This window comes from Myotis nattereri (genome assembly GCF_964212035.1).
Source record: "Myotis nattereri genome assembly, chromosome: X".
In the NCBI taxonomy this organism is placed as follows: domain Eukaryota; kingdom Metazoa; phylum Chordata; class Mammalia; order Chiroptera; family Vespertilionidae; genus Myotis; species Myotis nattereri.
The window spans coordinates 90,840,831-90,853,185 of NC_138078.1; positions in this window are offsets into that span (position 1 = coordinate 90,840,831).

Consider the following 12,355-nt stretch of genomic DNA (forward strand, 5'->3'; position numbering starts at 1 on the left):
TATACAGTTACACTGCATTTCAGAATATTAAAAAGTTAGCCTAGCCCTAGCCAGTATGGCTCCATGGATAGAGCGTCAGCCTGTGGTCTAAAGGGTTCCAGGTTCAATTCTGGCCAAGGGCACATGCTCGGGTTTCAGGCTCAATTCCCCCACCCCCCACTGAGTAGTGGGCATGCAGGAGGCATCCAATCAATGATTCTCTCTTATCATTGATGTTTATATCTCTCTATCTCTTTCTCTTCCTCTCTGAAATCAATATATATATAACTATATATATATATATATATATATATATATATAACTATATATATAACTATATATATATAAAACAGCCTTGAGTTCTGTTGAAATTTGTGATGAACGTTCTTATCTTACTCAAATCTATTTTGGTATACCTTATCTTTTGACACAGTCTATTTCTACAAGTATAAAGAATTCCTCTAATCCCAGAATGATCAAAAGCAGAGATGATTGCCCACAGCTTGATTATCTATTTCCATTATACAAAGGCAGATTTTTTGCATTTTCTTCTCAATTTTCAATGATTCCATGTGTAAAAAAGATGAAAAAAAGCAAAAAACAAGGCTGCCGTGAAATCACAAGAAATATATTACCTTTCAGATTCTTTGGGGATCTAAACTTCAATCAAGAAAAGCCAGGTAAGGCAACGCTATCCATTGTTCCCACTCAGCATAAGGGCACTATGCATTAGTGTGCTCAGTGCCTTTCCTGAACACCTAAAATGGCTCTTTGGCAGGACTAGGGGCAAAGGAAATCTATTTGGAGTCTTTATATATAAGGCTTACTGTCTGGCTGAGTCCAAAACTGTCACTTTGGCTCCTAAAGTCTAATGCTGAAAGCTTACTGAGATAAATATGGACCTTCTCATTCAGGCTGTCAGGAAATGCGTGGATCTATTTTATTTATACACTTAAAATGATTTCATTTGGCCTCTTTTTTTGGAAGAAGTTGTATTCTGGGGAATAATTTTGCAGGCAACATTCTGTTCCTGAACAAGAAAGTTAAGCAGCTTCGCATTAAAAACCAGGTATGAATGTACACACACAAAATATTGTTGTGGCTCATTTCAAAGTTCTGCTCCTCAGTCTCCTCCAGTATTTTTAATTAATTCTCATGAAAGCTACTTACCCAAGGACTACATTGATAATTTATTTAAATCAATAGTCAAGCCTGGCATTTGTAGTGTAATGAGTAAATTAGTCATTTATATACTTACTAGAGGCCTGGTGCACAAATTCATGCACCAGTGGGGTCCCTCGACCTGGCCTGCAGAATCAGGCCAAAACTGGCTCTCCGATATCCCCTGAGGGGTCCCAGATTGCAAGAGGGCACAGGCCAGATGGAGGGACCCCACGGTGCACGATTGGGGCCAGGAAGGGACCATGGGAGGGCTCTAGGGCATGTCCAGCCCATCTTGCTCAGTCCCAATCAGCTGAACCCCAGCAGCAAGCTAACCTACTGGTCAGAGCATCTGCCCCCTGGTGGTCAGTACACATCATAGCGAACGTTTGAGCGGCTTTAGCATATCATTAGCATATTATGCTTTGATTGGTTGAATAGCCTACCAGTCAACTGAACACTTAGCATATTAGGCTTTTATTATATAGGATTGCTTTGATATTGGGTTCCTTTATTGAACACTCAAGCCTATTGTCTTTCCTACAAGGCCTCAGAAAGAGAGAGGCAGTTGAAACAAGAGAAACAGACCAAGCCACAATAAATCCCTCAACCAAAACAAAAAAAGTCCAGCAACTCCATAGTGTTGAGATTACCTCTAACAGTGATATGAATATATTGTTTATATTTATCCTTCCTTGCTGATGCTATCATTTGCCATTCTGAATTTTCCACTGACAGCAGTATTTCTGCTAGTCTTACTTACAGAGATGTTAGCTACTAAAACACATTCAGGCTTATATCATTATCAATCATCAGTGAACCAAGAACAAGACACTTGCCAAAGGTTGGGGATTTAGCTCTGGTTGATTTGCTGAAGCAGAGAGTAAAAAAGTAGTAGTGTGACTAGCTACAAATAGAATACAGGGATTTGAGCCTGTTTATTTTGCATAGGGTATGCCACTCACAAATTCACTGTGTCCACAGAAATCCATTTATTGGGGTGAGGGTTGCTTCTTCATAGCAGTATTGCTCTAGCTTTGTGTACCTATCTGGTATACCAAGGTGATATAAATCCCCCATGTTGCCAATAATAGCTTTTGATGTTTTGGTTATGCTACATCATATCATGTTCAAATCAGAATGGTTTGTAGTAGACCTTTTACCTTCCCTGTTCCTCCAAACTACTTATCTCTTTGAGGGTGTCTTTCTACCAAGGTATGTCAATCTAGAGTAATTGTTACACTAATGATCAACAAGCTGTGGAGAACAGAGCATTTGGCTCTATTAGATACTGTGGGAGAGAGAAAACAGGCTACCCTCATTATTGTCTAGTCATTTATAATATACTAGAGGCCCAATGCATGAAATTCATGCAGGAGTAGGCCTTCCTTCCCCCGGCTGCCAGCACCGGCTTCCCACCAGCACCCGGGACCCGGGCTTCCCTCACAGAGGGAGGCCCTGCCCACCTGCCACAGCCCATCAGTTTGTTGCCTGGGCCTCCCTGGTTGGGGTGATCATGGACACCCCTGATTGATCGCCCTGCTGGCCGGTGGCCTGGGCCTCCCTCTGCGGGGGATCATGGGGCAATGGCTGGGCCCCTGACCAATTGTTTCACACCTGCCTTGGCTGGCCTGGCGCCAATGGTTGTCATAGCACGGTCCCAGATGGTCATCTGGATGGTCAACCAGATGGTCATCCCGCTGTTCAGCCATTCAGTCAATTTGCATATTATGCTTTTATTATATAGGATGGCATGATAAGATCTATACCATCTAAACAAGAAAGTATGACAGATTTTTTTCAGAAAGATTCAAGAGAGCAAGAATTCTCCCTATATTCTCAGAGATGGAAAACTTCTCTTTCAAAATCCAACAGTGCCGAAACCAGTTTGGCTCAGTGTATAGAGCGTCGGCCTGCGGACTGAAGGGTCCCAGGTTCAATTCCGGTCAAGGGCATGTACCTGGGTTGCGGGCACCTCCCCAGTAGGAGATGTGCAGAAGGCAGCTGATAGATGTTTCTCTCTCATCGATGTTTCTAACTCTCTATCTCTCTCCCTTCCTCTCTGTAAAAAAAATCAATAAAATATATTTTTTAAAAAAAACCAACAGTGATGGCTTTCTCAGATTAGTCTACCAATTTTGCTGAGAGATACCACAAAGCCCTGATTTCCCAAATATATGTGTTTTCTGTCTCTTTAGGATTAAGTTCAGTTGCATATAACAGAAATTCCCCAAATAACATGACTAAGACAAGGTAGAAGTAGGTAGTGCAAATAGTCCAGTCAACTGACCCACACATCTATCTTTCTGCTTCACCATCCTCAGTATATGATTTCCATCCTCAAGGTCATCTCATGAGCTGAGCTAACTCTAGTTCAATTATCATGTTCAAATTCCAGAGTGTCATAAAAAAAAAAAAAAAAAAAAAAAAAAAAGCTGGGCAGGACAAAAGGTCACTCTCTATATTTTTATAAAAAAAAAATATTTTTAATATATTTTATTGATTTTTTTTTTTTTACAAAGAGGAAGGGAGAGGGATAGAGAGTTAGAAACATCGATGAGAGAGAAACATCGATCAGCTGCTTCCTGCACACTCCCTACTGGGGATGTGCCCGCAACCAAGGTACATGCCCTTGACAGGAATCGAACCCGGGACCCCTGAGTCTGCAGGCCAACACTCCATCCACTGAGCCAAACCGGTCAGAGCCACTCTCTATCTTTTAGGGAGACTTTTGCTTACATTTTATGAGCCTAAACTCATAAACTTAGTCACTTGGCCAAATGTAGCTTCAAAGGAGACTCATAATAGTCTTTGTTCTAGGTACCTTATCACTCCAAATAAAATCAAGATTCTGTTACTGAGGAAGAAAGTGAGAAGTCATGCTGGGGGAGGCAGTTGCCCATATTGGCCACACCTAGTAACTTGTTACAGGATCTAGAACAGGGGTGGGCAAACTTTTTGACTCCAGGGCCACAATGGGTTCTTAAACTGGACCGGAGGGCCGGAACAAAAGCATGGATGGAGTGTTTGTGTGAACTAATATAAATTCAAAGTAAACACCATTACATAAAAGGGTAAGGTCTTTTTTTTTTTTTTTTAGTTTTATTCATTTCAAATGGGCTGGATCTGGCCCGCAGGCCGTAGTTTGCCCACGGCTGATCTAGAATCTCTATTATTAAAGACTAGAGGCCCGGTGCACAAAAATTGGCACTCTCACAGTCTGGGACCCCTCAGGGGTGACCACTTGCTGGCTTAGGCCTGCTCCCCGGGGAATTGCGCTTAAGATGGCAATCAGACATCCCTCTGGCAGCCCGGCAGCCCTCAGGGGATGTCCATTTGCCAGCGGGGAGCTGACCTAAGCTGCAGTCAGACATCCTTAGCGCTGCTGAGGAGGCAGGAGAGGCTCCCATCACCACTGCTATACTGGCAGCCATCAGCCTGGCTTGTGGCTGAGCAGAGCTCCCCCCTGTGAGAGCGCACTGACCACCAGAGGGCAGCTCCTGCATTGAGCATCTGCCCCTTGGTGGTCAGTGTGTGTCATAGTGACCAGTCATTCCCAGTCTTTCTACTGTTAGGGTCAGTTTGCATATTACCCTTTTACTATATAGGATAGAGGCCTGGTGCATGAGTGGGGGCTGGCTGGTTTGCCCTGAAGGGTGTCCAGGATCAGGGTGGGGGTCCCGCTTGGGTGCCTGGCCAGCCTGGATGACGGGCTGATGACTGTTTGCAGCTGGTCACACCCTCTTCAGGGTGGGGGCCCCCACTGGGGTGCCTGGCCAGTCTAGGTAAGGGGCTGAAGGCCGTTTTCAGGCTGGCGGGTGACTGAAGTGCCCAGCCTCTTCTTTTTTTTTTTTTTCTTTTTATTCTGGGATTTATTTACCTTCCATAGCTGTCATTGGAGCTGAGAGGTAGCTCCAGCTCTGAGGCCCTGGCTGCCTGAAAGCAGGTATCTGGGGTTTGTTTAGCTTCTATAATTGAAACATTGTTGTTTCCAAAGCTCAGAGCTGGGCCACGGCAGGCGGGGAACCTTGGCTTCCTCCATCACTGGAGCAAGCAAGCCTCATGTTCGCTTCAGGTGTGTGGCTGACGGCTGCCGTCTTTGTTGGCAGTTAATTTGCATATCCTGCTGATTAGCCCATGGGAAGCACAGCGGAGGTATGGTCAATTACCATGTTTGTCTATTATTAGATAGGATATCCCTTTTACATTAAGTTTCTGTCTCTCACGATCTCTGTTAAATGCAAATATATTACTTGGAAAGTGATAAAACAAATTAAGAGCCCTTCTCATATGATCACAAACCAGTCTCTAAGATAAACTTTTTCTCTGAAGAATGTGACCATAAGTAAAGGGAACAATAACACTAATGAGGAAACAAAGAACATGTTAAAGAAAAGCATGCACAGGACTCTGTGAAGTCAAGGCACTACAGGTTGAAAGGCTGAAGATAGGGAGAGAACCAAAACAAATTTTGCTTACTTCACAATTTTGCTGAGGGCTAACCCCACGCATCTAGATTGATACATTGGTGTTCAGCTGCTATAGAGTACAGGTTATACCCTAGACAGTATATCACAAAGCAAATAATTCCATTTACTGCTATCTTTTACAAGGATTTTGTTTTGTTTGTTTTTTACTTTTTACCAGTGAAAGTGGTGGGAGGGGTGTTATACTAGGAGATTTATAACTAGTTAGGAAAAGAAAAAACAACTTTCAAATAGCTATATGGCGTTCTTATTTTGAAATAAAAACGAGAGCACCATTTTGAAGAAAAGCATGGGACAGATTTGTCCTTTCAAAAATCCTCATCAGTTTATATAAAATGAATATTATTCATCAAGGGTTTAGTTTGATAGAATTTAATTGACTAGAGAAAGTTCATATTCTACATTATGGGGAATCAAAGTGTGTCTAGTAGAGCAGTATAAATTTTACAACACATCATACTGAGAGCAGTTGTGAAAATCTAAGGCCAGAAAAAAACAAGTTCTATTTTACTGTCACCCAGGGAATTTCCCTTTTCTTTCAAGCAGCTAATAATCCACATTTATTTTTCTAAGTCTTCATTTTTTGCACCACCTATAGATCCCATCCATCATGCCAATGAGTATGGCTTTGGAGATATAAAAGTATGTAACCAATTTATAGACCAATTCCAGGAGCCTTTGTATTCAGAGAAATTACAATGACTATTTAGGCCACCGGAGGGGAAAAATAAATTAAAAAATTATTAGTTTGAAACATATTCATAGTCTTCAGGGCAACCAACACAAATTGATTCCCTACAGCACATTCATAGTGAGTATTCAATAAGTATTAACCAGCATTCCCCAGTGTTTTGACCCAGTATTACATTTAGGCATTTTATGAATGAAGCCCATTTCAAATACTGAGACAATTCTTCATAGAAATTCTACTTTTCTTGATATTCAGTCCAATATTATTTTTAAAGCTTGTTTTTCTAGTGTCTACATTGTATTAATGAACTAATCCTTCCCTTTGAGTTTATGAAAAGTTATACAGAAAGGTTGTCATTAGAGAGTATTGCTATCATGGTCTAAAGGTATTTTGACTTTGAGGGGTTGGGAGATGGGGAGGAAAAGCTGATCTGTATTTTAGCTTTTTTGCAAAGCCACCCAAACCTCCACCTTTCCATTTCCTTTTAGATGATAATTAAATGGCCTGTAAGAGCTGATCAGAACACCTCAAAACAAAGAAAATTGAAATTTATCTTTCATCAAACATTCCAGTATTTCTCTCCAGGTGCCTAATTCCACATGTCAAAGTACATTGTTTTCAAAAATAGAATAGTCCATTCGATGCTTCTCTGCCTCTGTATCTATTTTGGGAGAGGGGTGAGGGCATGTGCCGGGGGGCGGGAGTGGGGGGTGGGGGGAGGGGAGGTTAGGGGGAAGGTCAGCTGAGAAAAAAAAGAGACATATGTACTACTATTTGTAATACTTTAAACAATAAAAAAATAATATATATATATAAATAAAACAAAAAATAGAATAATTCAACATCTCATCATTTTTCTTATCTTTTTCTCTACATTTCACATCCTATTCTGAGGTGTTCAACTGGAAAGCATGTTACTCATGAAACAAGGGCTCTGTTTCATTTTATAGAGTGGCATGCTTATGAGACTATACTTTTTTTAGACTTAAAAGTTTTATTTTGTGTCATCTTTGAAAAATGAACAATCCCAACTTGAGAATAACATTCCTACCCCACACAGAAGTGCCCCTGTCCCTTATTATTCAGCTCCCAGGAAAATATTTCCATACTAAAATAGAGGAAAGACCATCTCAGACTTCTTTGTTATACAGAGCCTAACATCAATAGACTGACTGTGCTCCCTACTGGTAAAATCAAGAGCTACAGCAAACATCAAAAATTTATTTGACAAAAGCCTTATAAAGCTAGAAATTTAAAATGTGTTTACTGTGTATGCCCAGGATACCTTGCCAACTGAGTTCAAAAATTGCAAGAAAATATTATTCATTCATTACGCTGAGAGCAGAAGCTAGTAAAGACAGAACAGCTCTTGAGTCAAGTAGAATATGGATTCATATACTAGGACGATTTGACATTATTGTCAGTGTTACTAGCTGCTTACTGTGTTCTGACCAAACCATATCTAAATATAAGCAGGCCCAGTGTTTCTCAAATTTTAGTCTACATCAGAAGCTCCTGGGATACCTGTTTTAAATGTACAGTCTTAGATCCAAGGCCCAGAAAATCTGGTACTGCAGGTTTGGGATGAATCTCTGAAATCTGCATTTTATCAATTCTTTCCTCCGCTAGTGATTCTCACGCACATAGTTCAAGGAATACATTTTAAATAACATCGACATATTTTTAAACAAAATATCCTGATATGGTCAAAATAATGACTTACTGTATGTCAGCAACACCATCATCAGAACTATGATCTCCCTGGTGGGATTGCAGGAAAGCCTCTGGTTTCCTGGCTTTTATACATATCAGCTCTCTGCTTCTACCTGCCTTACTGGCTACTGTTAGGTGACTGGACAAAAGAGAACATTTTTAAAATATATAAATTTTTATTGATTTGAGAGAGAGAAGAAGGGAGAAGGAGAGAGAAAAAAAAAAAAACATCAGTATGAGAGAGAAACATTTATTGGTTGCCTCCTGCATACATCACAACCAGAGATCAAACCCACAACTTGGGCATGTGCCCTGACCTAACATGGGAGGACACTCAACCAACTGAACCAGGGCATGAGAGCATCTTTAATTAATAATACTAACAATACTAGCTAACATTAACTGAGTGCTTTTTATTTGCCCAGTACTAAGTGCTTTTCTTTTATTAACTAATTTAATCTTATAAATCCAATGGCTGACATAGGAACTATTAATATTCTTATCTTACAAATGAAGAAACTGAGATATTGCCCAAGGTCACATACTCTGCAAGTGACAGAGCCAGGATATGAAGGCAGGCAGTCTGGCTCCAAAACCCATGCACTTAACCACTATGTTATACTAAGAGCCTACATTTAAAAGGGAAAGTACAAGCGTTTTTTTTTCTTTGTGATGATATGATTTTCACTTTACTCACCAAGGCCCAAAAGTACAAAATTACTGTGAGAAAAAAAAAGATTTAAAGTATAGCCCTTTATCAGAGGCTTACTTGATCAAGCTCAATTTCTCTGAATAGTATGTGATCACGGTAACACCCACTATAATGCTTTTTATAATGCTTTCCGTGTTCCTTGCTAATTCATTGCCTCACTTAACAGATTTGAAAACTGAGACATTAAGCAAATTTCCCAAGGTCACCATGGTGTTGATGGTGGCACCTTAGTAAGACCTGCTCATCTTCCCCTCCACCTCTAATTCCTGCATGCTCTTCACTCAGTCCCTCTTACAGACTGGCCTGATTTAAGTAGCACAATATCCATAGCCTGGGAATGGCCATGTGTGTAAGAACAAACTGTGTATTAAGCAAATTTGTCATGGCTTTTGGAAACCATGATTGTGCCCCAAAGACAACTAACATAATTGAAGACATCAGCCTAAACAAGGGAGATGTTTTCTTTATAGTAGTCATGATAAATCTCTCTCTCTCTCTCTGAACTTTACCTGGCATTCAGGTATATTAGGTTTTCAGTTGCAGACCTCAGATTTTTTCCTCATTGTTTTTTAAATAATCATCCATGGATATGTTTTCATTATTTTTTAGACAGAGGAAAGGAGAGAGAACAAGAGAGAAACATCCATATGAGAGAGAAATCTCCAACAGTTGCCTCCCATATGTGTGCTGACCCGGTATGAACCCACAATCTAGTTATGTGCCCTGATCCAGAATCCAACCCACCATCTTTTTTGGTGCATGGGATGATGCTCCAACCAACTTAGCTACCCAGCCAGGGCTCCTCATCTTTTTTAACCTCACTTTAAACATTACTATTTCCTTCTGTTGGTGTAAGAAATAAGCACCTCTGTAGAAAAATTTTATGAGTTTATTTAAGTCAAACTGATGACAATTGCCAGGAAAGAAGCCAGAAATCAACCTAAACCACTACGCTCAATTAATATTTGACAAAGGAGGCAAAAGCTTACAATGGAGTCAAGACAGTCTCTTTAATAAATGATGTTTGGAAAATTGGACAGATACATGCAAAAAATGAAAGTACACCACCAACTTACACCATACACAAAAATAAACTCAAAATGGATAAAGGACTTAAACATAAGACAGGAAACCATAAAAAATCTTAGAAGAATCCACAGGCAGCAAAATCTCAGACACATGCCAAAGCAATATCTTTACCAATATAGCTCATAGGGTAATGGAAACTAAAGAGAAAATAAACAAATGGGACTAAGTCAAAATAAAAAGCTTCTGCACAGCAAAAGAAACCATCAACAAAACAACAAGAAAGCCCATTGCATGGGAGAACATATTTGCCAATGTTATCACTGAGAAGGGTTTAATCTCCAACATTTATAGGGAACTCATACAACTTAACAAAAGGAAGATAAACACCCCAATCAAGAAATGGGCAATGGACCCAAATAGATACTTTTTGAAAGAGGACATACAGAAGGCCAAGAGACATATGAAAACATGCTCAAAGTCACTAATCATCCAAGAAATGCAAATCAAACGACAATGAGGTACCATTTCACACCTGTCAGAATGGCTATCATCAACAAATGACAAGTGCTGGCGAGGATGCGGAGAAAAAGGAACCCTCGTGCACTGCCAGTGGGAATGCAGACTGGAGTAGCCACTGTGGAGAACAGCATGGAGTTTCCTCAAAAAACTAAAAATGGAACTGCCATTCGACCCTGTGATCCCACTTCTAGGAATATATACCAAGAAATCAGAAACACCAATCAGAAAGGATATATGCACCCCTATATTCATAGCAGCACAATTTACAATAGCTAAGATTTGCAAACAACCTAAGTGCCCATCAGCACATGAGTGGATTAAAAAACTGGTACATCTACACAATGGAATTCTACGTTTCGGTAAAAAAGGAAGGGACTCCTACCATTTGCAACAGTATGGATGGACCTGGAGAGCATTATGTTAAGCGAGATAAGTCAGTTGGAGAAAGATAAATATCACATGATCTCACTCATTTGTGGAATATAACGAACAACATAAACTTATGAACAAAAACAGATCCAGAGACAGAGAACATCGATCAGACCGCCAAACCTCAGAGGGAAGGCAGGGAAGGGTGGGGGGGAAGGGGAGAGATCAACCAAAGAATTTGTATGCATGTATGTATGCATAACCAATGGACACAGACACCGGGCGTGGGGGGTGAGGGCATGAGCTGGGGGATGGGGAGGGGGCAATTGGGGGATAAAGTCACATATGTAATACCTTAATTAGTAAAGAAAAACAGAAAAAATAATCTCAAGGAATTGAGAAAATGTTCCAGAGAATGGGAGTTTTGCACCCTGCTTTATTTTTATTTTTTGAATAAATCTTTATTGTTCAGATTATTACAGTTGTTCCTCTTTTAACCCCATAGCTCCCCTCCACCCATTCCCATCCCACCCCATGCCCTTACCTCCCCCATTGTCCTCATTCATAGGTATAAGATTTTTGTACAATCTCTTCCCGCACTCTCCACACTCCCTTCCCCACTCCCCCTAGAATTGTCAGTCCACTCCCTTTCTATGCCCCTGATTCTATTATATTCACCAGTTTATTCAGTTCTTCAGATTTTTTATTCACTTGATTTTTAGATTCACTTGTTGATAGATATGTATTTGTTGTCACATTGTTGTTCATAATTTTTATATTTACCTTTTTCTTCCTCTTCTTAGAGAATAACCTTCAGCATTTCATATAATACTGGTTTGGTGGTGATGAACTCCTTTAGTTTTTTCCTGTCTGTGAAGCTCTTCATCTGACCTTCAATTCTGGATGATAGCTTTGCTGGGTAGAGTAATTTTGATTGTAGATTCTTGCTATTCATCACTTTGTATATTTTTTGCCACTCCCTTGTGGCCTGCATAGTTTCTGTTGAGAAATCAGCTGACAGTCGTATGGGTACTCCCTTGTAGGTAACTAACTTTTTTTCTCTTGCTGCTTTTATTTTTTTTTAATTTTTAAAATATATTTTATTGATTCTTTACAGAGAGGAAGGGAGAGGGATAGAGAGTTAGAAACATCGATGAGAGAGAAACATCAATCAGCTGCCTCCTGCACACTCCCCACTGGGTATGTGCCCTCAACCAAGGTACATGCCTTTGACCGGAATCGAACCTGGGACCCCTGAGTCCACAGGCCAATGCTCTATCCACTGAGCCAAACCAGTTAGGACCTTTTGCTGCTTTTAATATTCTCTCTTTGTCTTTTGCCCTTAGCATTTTATTTATGATGTGTCTTGGTGTGGTCCTCTTTAGATTCCTCTTGTTTGGGGTTCTCTGAGCTTCCTGGACTTATAAGTCTATTTCTTTCACCAGGTAGGGGAAGTTTTCTGTCATTTTTTCTACAAATAGGTTTTCAATATCGTACTCTCTCTCTTCTTCTGGCACCCCCATAATTCAGATGTTGGTACACTTGAAGTTGTCCCAGAGGCTCCTTACACTATCTTCATATTTTGGGATTCTTTTTTATTTTTGCTTTTCCGGTTGGGTGTTTTTTGCTTCTTCGTATTTCAAATTATTGACTTGATTTTTGGGATCCTCTCATCTGCTATTGGTTGCACCCTGT